The sequence below is a fragment of the Amblyraja radiata genome, chromosome 20 (assembly GCF_010909765.2).
Source record: "Amblyraja radiata isolate CabotCenter1 chromosome 20, sAmbRad1.1.pri, whole genome shotgun sequence".
Lineage (NCBI taxonomy): Eukaryota > Metazoa > Chordata > Chondrichthyes > Rajiformes > Rajidae > Amblyraja > Amblyraja radiata.
The window spans coordinates 23973490-23986783 of NC_045975.1; the positions used below are offsets into that span (position 1 = coordinate 23973490).

The 13294-nt window shown below is 39.7% G+C and overlaps 1 protein-coding gene across 5 annotated transcripts in view; it reads right to left on the reverse strand.

The window, feature by feature from the left end:
- The window catches only part of dagla (diacylglycerol lipase alpha), a 174109-nt gene that overhangs the window by 70420 nt on the left and 90395 nt on the right, over positions 1 to 13294 (reverse strand). The window contains exon 1 of one of the 5 annotated variants that reach the window (XM_033039050.1): positions 6007 to 6239. The exons of the other annotated variants lie outside the window; for them this stretch is intronic. The gene's annotated coding sequence lies outside the window, so the exon portion shown is untranslated. Of the gene's footprint in view, positions 1 to 6006; positions 6240 to 13294 lie in introns of those variants that run through there. 5 annotated transcript variants of the gene reach the window in all.

A 13294-nucleotide genomic window follows, 5' to 3' on the forward strand; every position in this document is an offset into this window, starting at 1 on the left:
TTCGGGTCAGTCTGAAGAAGAGTCCTGACTCGAAATATCATCTGTTCATTTCCTCCACAGATGTTGCCTGACCTGTTGTGTTCTTCCAGCTGTTTATGTTTTGCTCAATTTTATTTAACACTTTAACCATGCAGTGTATCTACATATTGGAGATGTTCTATTTATAAAATTCAAATCAGTGAAGCTATAATAATTTTGCTACAGGAAGGCAGATGTAAAAACATTAGCAGAGAAAGCGAAACAAAATAAGGTACGAACAAAAGTGATTTGGTTCATATAGGTACTGTATATATAATCATCCCAATTACTAGAGATTCGGTTATTGATGTTAATTGCTTGAGAAGATTCCCAACTCGACATTGTGAGATGGATATTGTGTGATTTGCAGAACTCTCTGGTTTTGAAGTGATCACAATGGAATGAATCAATACCAAGCAGCACCCTGAATTAGAACCAATTTCTACAAAAACAGTAGCTCCAATAACATTTTCTTTATAACTAACAATTTAAATCTAGCTTTTTTTGATGGTTTGTTTGTCAGCAGTTTCATTGCCTGATAAGAATAAACTTTCAGTGGCCTTCAGTACTTTAGCAGTAAATCAGCAATTGGGTGACAGTGAGAAGGAAAACCATAATCATCATAAAAATATTAATGATCCAGTTGGGCAAAAATCCTTTGGAGAACAAAGAGGTGATGAACTTGGAAATATACAATGAATGGCAGGTGTTGAAGACTAGATGGAGCATGTATGTTCACATTTCCTCAAATGTAGTAGAAAAGTTTCATAAAGTGACCAAATAGCAACACGATACCTAAAGGCATAGAACACCAGAGAATCAGGTTATGCCCTAATAATGTTCAACACTTGTTTGACCATGGTTTGAGTGTTGTGCTTAGTTCTGGTTAAAAAAAATTGCACTATAGCAAAGATGTGATAGGGTGCAGGAAACAACTGAAAAATTGTTAGGCTGTGGGCCGAGGAGTTTTTTCGTTCAGGTTCGTGACCTAACTCACGGAACTACCTAAATTTTTTACATATTGTGTAAAAATATTATATAAATTATACCTGAAACTCGTCAAGACCAAAAACTGCATATTTTTAAGAAATATGAGAAAAACCTCAAATTTTCTGAGTAGTAATTGCCCAATCAATGCACGTTTGATATTGAGGTCGGGCACAAATTGACCAATCCCGCGCTTTGCTTTATGGTCGCTAGGCAGCGAGGACTCTGGGATCATGGCTGCCTCCCAATTACATCAAAACAATTACAAGGTTTCCAAGGAATAAAGGTAATGCTCACCTTGCTGTTCATTTTGTTTCTCAATTGATTTATCTTTATAAAGTTATAATGTTAACTGTTAAATAAAAATGTTAAATAACAAATGCACAGCTAGGGTTAGGGTCAGGGTCGGTCAGTCGGTTGGTCGGGCTTGTCAGTAGGCCGATGGATGCTATGGAGGATCGGTCGGGCTGTCGGGCCGCTGGTGAGAGTTGGGCTGGGCCTCCGCCGGGTTGGTGAGCGTCGGGCCGGGCCTCTGGTGGTGCACACTGGCAGTCAGTGGGGTTCAGTAAACGGGGAAATCCACAGGAACTGCACTCACCCATTAATTAAGCTGGTTCAGGAGAACCTCTGCGGCAGTCTCATTAAAAAACCTTATTATATTCTTTATATTATTTTTATATAATATAATTATACATAATTATATATGATTACTAGTCCCACCTGCCTGCTTTTGGCATGTATGCCTTTAAACCTATCCTAACCATGTACTCCTCTAAATGTTTCTTAAACATTGCGATAGTACCTGCCTCAACTACCTCCTCCGGCAGCTTGTTCCATACACCCACCACCCTTTGTGTAAAAAAGTTACCCCTCAGGATCCCATTAAATCTTTCCCCCACACCTTAAACCTGTCCTCTAGTTCTTGATTGCCCTACTCTGCGTTTACCAAACCTATTCCTCTCATGATTTTGTACACTGATTTAAGTCTGAAGGTTTTAAGTGTGCAGAAATTTCTGCTTGTTAAAGAGGCAGAGGCAGGAATCCTCACTCAAAAAGTACTGGAAGTGTACATGACGGGCTGTGTGATCAGCAGGGCTGGAAGATGGGATCTGACAGAGGAGCACTTTTTCAGCTGGCACAGTCACAATTGGTCTAATGGCCTGTGTTGTAAATTTCCTGTGATTCTTTCACAACATCATTATGTAGCATAGAAACATAGAAAATAGGTGCAGGAGGAGGCCATTCGGCCCTTCGAGCCAGCACCTCCATTCATTGTGATCATGGCTGACCGTCCCCTATCAATAACCCGTGCCTGCCTTCTCCCCATATCCCTTGACTCCATTAGCCCCTAGAGCTCTATCTAACTCTCTCTTATATCCATCCAGTGACTTGGCTTCCACTGCCCTCTGTGGCAGGGAATTCCATAAATTCACAACTCTCTGGGTGAAAACGTTTTTTCTCACCTCAGTCTTAAATGACCTCCCCTTTATTCTAAGACTGTGGCTCCTGGTTCTGGACTCGCCCAACATTGGCAACATTTTTCCTGCATCTAGCTTCTCCAGTCCTTTTATAATTTTATATGTTTCTATAAGATAGCCCCTCATCCTTCTAAACTCCAGTGAATACTAGCATAGTCTTTTCAATCTTTCCTCATATGACAGTCCCGCCATCCCAGGGATCAATCTCGTGAACCTACGCTGCACTGCCTCAATCACAAGGATGTTCTTCCTCAAATTAGGAGACCAAAGCTGTACACAATACTCCAGATGTGGTCTCACCAGAGCCCTATACAACTGCAGAAGAACCTCTTTACTCCTATACTGAAATCCTCTTGTTATGAAAGCCAACATTTCATTAGCTTTCTTCACTGCCTGCTGTACCTGTAAGCCAACTTTTAGTGACCGGTGTACAAGGACGCCCAGGTCTCGCTGCACCTCCCCCTTACCTAACCTAACCCCATTGAGATAATAATCTGCCCCCTTGTTTTTGCCGCCAAAGTGGATAACCTCACATTTATCTATATTATTATACTGCATCTGCCACGCATCTGCCTACTCACTCAACCTGTCCAGGTCACCCTGCAACCTCCTAACATCCTCTTCACAGTTCACATTGTCACCCAGCTTTGTGTCATCCGTAAACTTGCTAGTGTTGCTCCTAATTCCCTCTTCCAAATCACTAATATATATGGTAAACAGTTGCGGCCCCAACACCGAGCCTTGCGGCACTCCACCCGCCACTGCCTGCCATTCTGAAAAGGACCCGTTCACTCCTACTCTTTACTTCTGGTCTGCCATCCAATTTTCTATTCATGTCAACACCCTACCCCCAATACCATGTGTTCTAATTTTAGTCACCAGTCTCCCGTGCAGGACCTTATCAAAGGCTTTCTGAAAGTCTAGATACACTACACCCACTTCATCCCCTTCATCCATTTTACTTGTCACATCCTCAAAAAATTCCAGAAGATTAGTCAAGCATGATTTCCCTTTCATAAATCCATGTTGACTTGGACTAATCCTTTTACTGCTATCCAAAAGCCCCATTATTACATCTTTAATAATTGACTCCAGCATCTTTCCCACCACCAAAGTCAGGCTAACTGGTCTGTAATTCCCCGGTTTCTCTCTCGCTCCTTTCTTAAAAAGTGGGATAACATTAGCTATCCTCCAATCCACAGGAATTGATCCTGAATCTATTGAACATTGGAAAATGATCACCAATGCATCCACTATTTCTAGAGCCACCTCCCTGCCAAAAGTATCTGCCAAAAGTAGATAAATGTGAAAATTAAGAAGCTTGTGTCCAAATTCCCATGTTAATTGGCACACTTCACTCTAATAGTACCTCCCTGAAAGGTTCAGCATACACAATGTGATGGTGTAAAGTTGCAGTACTGAACATGCCAGAGAATGTCACGGCTGTCATTCAACACATGCTTTTCACACCATGATAAAACTTAACTATTGCCAAACCACCTCTTTGGTACTGATAACATACACACTAGCATAGGGATCCTACAGATTGCAATTGCTATTGAAGTTTATAGATTCTGAGAATCTCAGTTTAGTATCTTGGTAAAAAAATTGGTGGGGCGAGTACATGATTTGCATATCCTGTTCAGACAGTCCTAAGTTTTCCTATAAACGGTGACATAGACTAATTGGACAGTAATACCGTAGGTTAAAAAGCAAAATGTAAACTTAGCAATAACGCCAGCTACATCTCTGAAAATCATAACATATTTTGCATATAGTTAATCTACAAAATCTTTAATGTGGGAGTATTTTTCCAAAAGATATTTACCAATCAAAATTAACTGCATTGCTGTATACAGGTACTTCTTCTATAACATGCGATTTCATAATGCAAATTGAATATAACGTGATTGATGAATTAGTACATTACTTGTATTATTTAGGCTGAATACGTTTTGACAGTATTTGGGTCAAGAACCGGAGAACCTCTTAAAAATTACTTTGAAAAGTTACAGACAGAGAAAAAGCTGGCTTGCAAAGAAAACAGTTGAGGAAAAACACAAATTTTATGTAACCTCCCCTCAGTAATCATACACTATTGGCTCTTAAGAACACAGACAGTCAGTTTCACATAGGAGGCCATGTAAATTGACAATCAATTGCTTCTATTGATACGTGCAATGATACTCTATTTTTAGTTTGCAGAAACAAAAATACTTACAGCCACAAAAAAATATATATTTTTGAAAATCCTACAGAGATGAAAGAAATTTGATTTCATGAGTGAAACTTTCCATCCCCCATTGAAATTATGTTTTCATAACACAATTTTCTATAACGTGAGTTTTTTAGAAACACTTCCATCGTCTCATAGTAAAATTACTTGTTGTTCACTTGTACGACTTATGACCATGCTGCTAAGATAACTAGCAAATAATTTGGTACATTTACATGAAATATGGGCTATTTTACACACACGGACATCCTATCGAACACACTACCATTCAGAAACATAATGAATATTCCACATCTATGAAAATAATCACACATTTGTAAAGTAACTATCAATGGATGCATTATTTTGGGGTTTTTTAATTGCCACTTCAACATTTCACCACGGTAATAATAAAATTACTACAGTCCCACTTTTTTCCTATTTCCTCTATTAGTAAATGTTCAGAAATTAATTTGTACTATTCGGAAAGTGCAAAAGGTACATTTACTGTACAGTGGTAACAAAGTCCAGGGAGATATCAACTTTAATCGTAGATCTATGTAACATAAGCTCCTATCAACATTTGCATTATTGAGCTAAGGATAATGGTAAACTCACCTAAGGTTTACACACATTTGCCACCTATAAACTCTAAAATTAAAAATGTAGGCAGATGCCAACTGCAGACCAATTCTGTCTCAACCATGTTAGAGGGGGAGCTGGCAAGGAGAGTGATAATATACAGGCATTCAGAGGGAGGGAAGTAAGCAGAGAGAGGGAAGGAAGGGTGCAGGTTAAATAACCCGATGGACTGCACATGAAAAATCAGTATGCAAGAGATCTGACAAAAATTGAATGATCATTTTCAAGAAAGGGAAACATGGTAGCAGATGTTCATTGATAACGGCATCTAAAAACTGCATATATCAGAAATCTAATTAGTTTGAGTGCAAACCTGAAAACCAATCTATATTTATTTTCATACATTTAAATGAATGGGAGTTTCTTTACAGCAATGTAATTCAATTTCCTGATACTGAACTTTGCAACCGAGTACAAAGCCTGAAAAATGTTACACACCCTTAAAATAATCAACATTTCTCCAAGATGCCACCTCTTATGAGAGCAACTCCAAATTAACATTAAAGACATGGATATAATGCTATTAATGGTTAGTCTGAATAAGAATCTGTAGATTTCATTTTCAATATTATATACACAGTATTAGACAGTCCAAAATCTTTGAAAAGTTAAATTACCATTTAGCATATGCTCTTAAAAAGTCTGGAAGTTGCTTATATAAAATACCTTAAATTTACAATCCCAAGCCCTGTGACATGTTCTGCTTTTGCATGGCTTCATTTCAATCCAGTTATCCACACCTGTCAGGCCGAGAATCAATGTCTAAAGCTGAAACATTTTAAGAGGGTGACTGTGCATATAGTGAAGAAACTTGTCAAATTCTACTGGAACAGTAGACGTCCGAATACTGTTGCATTTTTTCCTCTGGAACATGTTCAAACTCTGCTTGCAACTTGGAAAGGAAATTACGTCAGAACAAATTCAAAAGCAATGAGAACTTGGAAGTCCCTCTGTTGGAACATGCTGCTGTTTGCTCCATTAGATGGCAGCTGTTACTAAAGAGGAAAATCAAAGACCCAAAAATAGAACTAAAGATAGTATTTTTTAATTAAAAGCAAAAATTATGTTGTCGACTTCTATAAGGATTTTAAGCTAGATATTAGTGCTTAAATTTTAGTGAAAATTTTTGACCTCAACATTTCATAATGAATTTCAACACAGGGAGTCCATTCAACAAGCAGAGCGACTGCCGATGAACAGCTTCATTGTCTGGATTTTCAGACATCACTTATCCATAATACACTTGAATAACGTCTATTACATCTCCCCACGTTGAAAAGTCATCAAATTAAAGATGCTGTTTCATTAGCTAAGTCACTCATTTATTGCAAAGGATTTTTATATTAGTTAATAGAAACAGACACATAGATATGAAACACGCTAGTGACTCACTGCTTGTAGCAACAATGTATTCCTGAATTTTGTATATCCTACAACCAGCTTCTGGTGCCTTTCATAGGATTCAGATCAACCACCAAGCCATGAAACATTTGGCATTGAATCCATGCTGGCAAGAGAGTGTGTGTGTGAGCGTGTGTGTGTATTAGAGTGTGTGCATATTTGTATGAGAGTGATTGAGTGAGTGGGTATACATAAGAGTGTGCGACTGTGCATGTGTGAAAAAGAGCATGGGAAACAGGGATAGAAAAAGGACAACATGAAAAAGGGAGAGTGGGTGAGAGGGAGTAGCCATATAGACATTCACAAGAATGAAGGTAACCAGAGAGGGGCACAGGAGGCAATCAGACAGAGCAGTTGGTGCTGGGGAGATGTGAAAATAACACAATATATGCAGCATCATATACAAAAAGGCTGAACTTTTGGATATTTAGGTGGATATTTAGTCAGGTTACAGTAGCATTTCCCAATACCTTTTGCTCAGGTTCATGGTTTGGAGCATATTTCATGCGTGCCCATCCTCTGGACTGTAGCATTTGGGGGAAATAAAATAGCAAGATGAATTTCAAAACAAATTATGAAATTACAGACCTGGCAATAGATTAGAGATATTTGTTGTGAGATAAGAGAAATAGGGGAGAAACCTTTAAGCTATCATGAGAGGCAATCGAAGGTGCAAGGAAAATAAAAGTAAAATTGATAAAGGTAGCCATCTTCTTGATCGTCGTTCAATGTATGTTTTACATTTTTCCTCTTGATTTCACCAGGGAAATTAATATTCCCATTGTTTGTGGGATTATATCCCAGAGTAAACTTCAACACAATTTCTTGGGACTTGACAATGTTTCCCCCTCTACTCTTAAGTCTGTGCCAAACAGCTGGCACCGGTCTATACAGACATTTTTAACCAGTCCCTGCAAACATGTACTGCCCCTGCCTGCTTCAAAGTCTCCACCATGGTCCATGTACCCAAAAATGCAAGGATTACTTATCTTAATGACTACAGGCCTGTCGCACTGACCTCTGTAGTCATGAAGACACTCGCAAGGCTTGTGCTGGCCAAGCTGAAAAATATCACGATCCCCTGCTGGATCCTATGCAGTTTGCATATTGGGCCAATAGATCTGTGGATGATGCAGTCAACCTGGGCCTGCACTTCATCCTACAGCACCTAGACCGTCAACGGACCTATGCTAGGATCCTGTTTGTTGATTTTAGCTCTGCAAACGTTCCGAGTTGACTGTGCCTGAACCCTTCTGTCGGTGGATCACCAGCTTCCTGACAGATAGGAAGCAGCTTGTGAGGCTGAGAAAGCACATTTCGGACCTGCAAACGCTCAGCATAGGAGCACTGCAAGACTGCATACTCTCTGCTCTCCTCTACTCTCTCTACACTAACGACTGCACCTCCATAGACACCTCTGTCAAGCTTCTCAAGTTTGCGGATGACACAACCCTGATTGGACTGATCCAGGATGGGGAGGAAATTGCCTACAGACAGGAAGTGTCACAGCTGGCGTCCTGGTACCATCGCAACAACCTAGAGCTCAATGCTCTTAAGACAGTGGAATTGATTGTAGACTTTAGGAGTGCTCCCCCTCCCCTCACCATCAACAACACCAGTCACATCTGTGGAGTATTTTAAGTTCCTGGGAACCTTCATCTCCAAGGACCTTAAGTGGGGGGCTACCATCGACTCCACAGTCAAAAAGGCACAACAGAGGATGTATTTCCTACGGCAGCTGAGGAAGCACAATCTGCCTCAGGCAATGATGGTCCAATTCTACACGGCCATCGTAGAGTCTGTTCTCACCTTCTCCATCATGGTCTGGTTTGGCTCAGCCACCAAGCACGACACCTGGAGGCTGCAGCGAATCGTCCGATCAGCAGAGAAGGTTATTGGCTGCAACCTCCCCTCCATTGATGAACTGTATACTGCAAGGGCCAGGAAGCAAGCGGGCAAGATCATCTCTGACCCCTCTCACCCTGGCCACAAACTCTTTGAGTCACTTCTCTCTGGAAGATGACTCTGGACTGTCAAAGCTGCCACAGCCAGACATAAAAACAGTTTTTATCCACGAGTAGTTGCTCTATTCAACAGCCAAAAATCTGTAGCCTCCCTTTGATCTGGTATTTTGTTGGTTCAAATGCTTGATCGATGGTGTTTTATCATTAATGTTTTATTATGACTAATTTTTGGTGTTTTCTGAGTCACTCGTAACTGTCATTGTATGTCATGTTGTTACTTGTGGGCGGAGCACCAAGGCAAATTCTTTGTATGTGAATACTGGGCCAATAAACATACTTACTTACTTACTTAGAACTACTGTTCACTCCACATCTAATTGTTAGTCAACGAAGGAGATATGAATACCTCGCACCATCTGCTCAGGATGGTTTTGTTCAGATGTTCAAGCCTGGTGCAAGTCGATAAACAAATACCAGACAGATTTAAATAATGCTTTTGTGCGATCCTGAGAGTTATGTATCAATATAAGCATTTTTCCACACTCCCAACAGATTGGGGTAGAGTGAAAACTTCAAATGGATCTCTTGACTGCACCAGGGAAGGGAATATTCCGAGTGTGCAGAAAATAAGAAAATGTCCCCGTTAAATATCCATTATGGTCCAGAAATCACTATTGAACCCCTTCGATTGTTCAAAGGTGATGTTGCTGAATTCTCTGTAGCTGTAGCTTTCAAATAGCACATCAGATTAAACTGAAAGTAAGAGGAACATCTGTCACATCTATCCACTGCTGACAGAACTACAGATAGACTGACATCTCCTTCCCTTTTAATAATCGAGAACTAATAATTCATAAATCATATAGCAGTTTTAACGCATTTTCTCATTAGATAATAAACATTCACATCAGCCATATTATTAAAGCATGTATTTGTTAATATTATTAGGAACGCAAAAACACCTTCAACAAGGATTCTGCTAACCACTCCCAAGCATTCACCAAATTATGTGACTAATTGTAAATATTCTGCACCTGTTTTCATAAATGGGCATGGTTCAAATGTTAAAACATTAAAGGAGGACATGAAACACCTTGTTTTCCTTTAACTCTAGAAAAGGATTAACATCTGAACAAATTAGCAGGCCTCAAGGTAAGTTTCCAAATCCAGATTGCTAAAATGCTTCCAGCAAAAGAAAATCTCGAAATTGTGTTATAGCCAGTCCATCAGTGTTGCACAAATTCTCAAAATTCAAATTGTTAAGACTAAATTTATGAGCATTTATACAAAAATTTATTCATGGAGTTCTGAAAAGCAAAATTTACTTGACACACTTATGATTAGTGTTTACAAAATAAATTTGCATTGATTTAGCAGAACAATGCAAAAAAACACAAAACATTGTCATGAACAGATGTGAATGGTCAATTATACATCGTCCATTTGAAATTTTAGCACTCATGTCCTGTCAGACATCAGCTTCACCATAATTTAGATGCCAGTAACAGTGACATTTTAAGAATTCCAAAAAAAACATATCTTAATTGCTTAAATGACAGTGTAGGTCAGAGACTGATCTTTTATTTCTTCATTTTCTATTCTAATCCAGCTGATTAGTGAGTTGTTGAGATCCCGCACGACAAACTTCCATCCAAAAAAGCCAAAAGAAAGAAACCTTATTTTGGGGTTTTGGCAATACCACATTTTTCTCCACTCAAAGACTAATAATTCAAATGTCCTAAATAAAGTTTTAGATGAAACTGTAAAAATCAAACAATTATGGAATTCAGAAGAGCATTATTGCATTAACACAGAGAATTGCCTTTTGTATCTTTTTACAGCCTTCATGATGTCATGAGTCTACTGGCTATGAAAGAGCAGAGGAGCAGGCCAAATTGAATAGGCCTTTCAAAGACTTAGCACAAACATTAAGTGAAATGGTTTTGTTCCCTCTCAAAAGCCTGAGCTGGAGCTTGATATGTTAGTTCATAGCTGTGAATATGCAGTAGACACAATTCCAATGATGCATCAACATAGCAGTTGCTAAGATACCACATTGTAAGGCTTCTAGCAGTAAATGCTTGGTCTTCTTTAAAGCATTTCAATGGTTCGAGAAAAGTGTAAGCTGGGGGGGGAGGGGGGGGAAGAGAGAGAGAAGTGGGGGAGAGATTGACGTAACATTGGAAAAGTGGAATTACATAGAATTAGTGTGATCGATGGGGTGAAGGGCCTGTTTCTATGCTGAATCTCTAAACTAACATGTCAGATCCTGGGTAATATGCATCTTAATTTTACGTATGCATCTGAGTTCAATAATCTTTACCTCTTGAGCCTAATATTAAAAAATTATTCTCACTAAATTTTCAATTAACGTAGCTATAACAGCTTGCTTTTTGGAGGATTGGGTAAGGTAGTACCAGAATTAGCATTGTATAGAATCACATTCCTTTAGAACTCTATTAATGCTGAGGATTTAAAATATACTAGACCAGGTGCGGACCCATTGGGCCCCGTCCCCCAAGGCAATATTCCACCACTGCCCCATAGCACCCAACTGCGCAGGCGCAGCAGAGGGGTTCCCGTTGTGACGCCAGAGATCCCCAATATGACGCGATGCACGGCAACCCTCCCCAACTGCGCCTCGCCATTCCTCTTCCTACCCCCTATCCTCCTCCATTCCCCCTCATCCCCAGCAATCCCTCCCCTCTTCACCCTCCCTCTTCTTTCCCCTCTCTTCCTCCCTTCCCCCACCCCCTCCCTCACCTCGCTCTCCCTCTCCTTTCCCCTACCCTGTCACTCCCTCCATAACCCCTCTCCCCTCCCTACCCCCTCCTCTCCCTCTATCTCCCTGCTCCCCATTCCTCACCTCCCCCCTATCCCACTCCCCCACTCACCTCACCCACTGCCCTTCTCTCCCGTTGGGTCTGCTCCGCCAACGCACCCGTCCCTACCCCTAGCCCCCACGGGAGGCGTGGTCATCCAACTCAAGCTGTTCCTAAACGTAAGATTCCAGCACTCCCCTGCCTCCCTCAGAAGTGGGCTTCAAAAAAAATTCCATCTTTCTCCCCTCTCATAATTTTGCTTCTTGTATATAATTTGGCATTGAATTTACTATTCTATTTCAAATTTCCTGGCTCAAAATGCAATTAGTTAAGATATTCAATGGTTTGTCCTGTTCTACCGACATTAATATCGAATCCTTGTACATTTCAGAGCATCCAAGAACAAGTGCAGTTTACAGACTGTGGCTTCTACTCATCACTGATCACAAAATCCTTTTAGTGAATAATTATGTGGTATTTTGAAAGAAAGCAAAATTTATGAAGGGAGAAAACAGCACAGACAAATGATGAAAGTGGACCAATACCCTTTAATAACCACGCCTGGAGTGATTGAGCGGCCCAATGGAATGAGGAGTTTATCGGGCAGCGGTGACCCCTGCTCTCATGTATGCCTCGGTGTTACAGGTTGTGAGAGACCAGGTGAGGTAGAAATTCAAGATGGAGAGTTCCTGGGAAAAGAATCTATGCACATTGTGGGTATAAAGCAAAGAAAGGCCTGTACTAATGATCAAGATAGAAACTTGAATACTGCCACTGCAGTTGATCTAATTACATTTGATTACATGAATAAATCAAAACAATATTGAAGATTGTGGTTCAATGGTGGCCAAAGGTTGATGGGGAACAGATTAACCACAAACCAATTTTTTTTTTTTATTAAGTCATGGGAGTTGCTTTTAACACAACTACTATTTATTGTCCCTTATAATGTGGTAGTGAACCATTTATTTATATTTATAGCAATCTATAAGGAAAATATTCTCACTGCTGTTAGACAGGGAACTCAGTGATTTTACTTCCTGTGATAATGCAGAATTATCATATATTTCCAGAATGACATTTGGCTTGGAGAGAACTTGCTACCCATCATGTAAACCAGCGGAACTTGCAGATTTCAGGAGCACTGTTGAAGATGCCTTGGCAAACTGTGCAAACATACCTGATCAGATACACACTGCAACCAAACTAATGGCTGCGGAAATGGATGTTTAATTTTGAGTAAGGGAAAAGAGCTGGATTATTCAAAGTGGAGAAAATACATATTGTATGACTACACCGCAATCATAGTCCACAAGAAACAAAACATAAATCCCCACGGATCAAATGGAAGCATTAACAGAGAGAGATCCTTGGAAATGGAACAATTACACATTGAAGGGATCTTAAAATTCACAGCATGATCCTATATATTCACATTCATCTATAATATGTAACTAATTGTCATATATCTGTAACATTGCATGAAAATGGTTTCCAAATATTGTATGAACCACAATAGACATTTCAGACAAAAAGTAGACACAAATGTATAATAGCTGCTGATGCCATCTCCAAAAAGGTAAAACAAAAGACCTGTGGTTTGTATGGAAGTAACTGTTTTTCAAGTATATGTTGATAGAGTTTCTAACATTTTAAAATCCATTATTTTCCAACATAATAGATGAACATATTGGGGGGGAAAACATGTGCAAAATCAATATAATCAATTCTAGAATTATATTGTCCCTCTTGCTCAATGTTAACAAA